At 41.0% G+C, this 1,536-nt stretch overlaps 1 non-coding gene across 1 annotated transcript; it reads left to right on the top strand.

The window, feature by feature from the left end:
• The first annotated feature begins 1,252 nt into the window (after nucleotides 1-1,252).
• On the top strand, nucleotides 1,253-1,326 carry trnan-guu (transfer RNA asparagine (anticodon GUU)). The gene has a single exon. It is a non-coding gene; the product is annotated as a tRNA-Asn (tRNA).
• The last annotated feature ends 210 nt before the right edge of the window (nucleotides 1,327-1,536 follow it).

Genomic DNA, 1,536 nt, shown 5'->3' with positions numbered 1-1,536 from the left:
AGGTTCAAGCAAACCTGAAAGTTAATGAGTTTCCGGACACTTTTGTTTTATTAAAAAGTGTCTGAAGCCTGAAAATGTAATTTGGAAAAAAAACCCGCTATTGGACATTAGCAGGTGCTTTTTGTAACGATTTGCTACTTCATGCTGGAAAACAAAGGAAACAGACCCAACGTTTACTTTCAGGTGCGGTTCATCACATAATATAGATGTATTACTGAGGAGTTTGAATAAAATTTACACGAGCCAGGTAGAAGTCGAACCTACAATCTTATGATCCGAAATCAGACGCGTTGTTTATTAAACCGCTGGCATTTCACATGACCTGAATTCCCCCATAGTGTGCTCAGCGCCGCTACTAGTAACGCACCGCTCCGTCTCAAATTTCAAAGTGAGAAACGTGTTTTCTGATTTTTTATGAGTTTTAAAATATAACCTCTTTAAATCAGACAAGGGGTTTATATTTCGCATTGAAATTCCGATTGATTGAGAATTCAAAGAAAGACTGTTTTCTTCCACAGCACCGTATAATTATCACATCCAACAGACTCTCCAACCTCGGTGGGTGAGCAATTGCTCCGATTAATTAGGTCACGTATCATGTTAAATCACTTCTTCTCAACACAACATTTCCTGGTGCACGTTTTCTCTATGAAAAAAAGACATTTTTCCCTTGCACGATTTCTCGTTTTTTATCAAAGCGTACAGAAATAAAAAAAGAAGAAATAGTGTCGCAAAAGAACTCTGTCGCCCTTGGGAGATGTCAAACGCATTGGACATGAAAAATGCCAGATAAAAGCCAGTTCTCTTCGTTTCTCAGTGTCGGGGCTGCTATGTAAAAGAGGCAATTTGCTCTGAGCGCAGGTTCAGCGCTTACTGAACGCAGATGTCTCAGAGCGGTGTGTCCAAGTGGCTGTAAAAGGTGACGGCTGTCCTGTCACCGTCGCTTAGTTGGTTAAAGCGCTTCTCTGTTAAACAAAAGAACCGAGATTCAAATCCCAGCCGTGTCTTTCTTCCTATCTTGTAGTACAGAACGTACCATTTTGGGCACTCACAAAGGGCTTGATTTCGTTAAATGCATGTGTTCATCTCCTTTCTGGAAAACTTGTTTTTGATGAAATTCACACAGCTTGCGAAAAATGAAATTCAATTCTTGGTTATCAGTGCAGAAGAAATATTACCGGTTGGCAAAATAAACGGTAAGAGATTTTTTTTAACCAAAAACGTGTGATTCGAGAGAAAAACCTGCCAGTCAGTCTCTGTGGCGCAATCGGTTAGCGCGTTCGGCTGTTAACTGAAAGGTTGGTGGTTCGAGTCCACCCAGGGACGGGGCTCTTTTGCGATGTAAACGTTGTCTTCAGTCGATTGGATTTCTCAGCGAAGCCATAACCATTTTAATATTTGCAGGAACTGCGAGTGTTTAACACGTGTCAGGGTAACCGGGAAATGTCCAATAATGCCCAACATCGCAACTCCCCAGAAAACCATATTCACCCAAGAAAAATTATCGTCGAATCGTCATTTATACTCCAGTTGAAT

Source organism: Atractosteus spatula, assembly GCF_055471065.1.
Source record: "Atractosteus spatula isolate fAtrSpa1 chromosome 10 unlocalized genomic scaffold, fAtrSpa1.hap1 SUPER_10_unloc_3, whole genome shotgun sequence".
Taxonomy (NCBI): domain Eukaryota; kingdom Metazoa; phylum Chordata; class Actinopteri; order Semionotiformes; family Lepisosteidae; genus Atractosteus; species Atractosteus spatula.
Note: the sequence above shows the minus strand (reverse complement) of the source record. Positions and strands in the feature narration are given on the sequence as shown.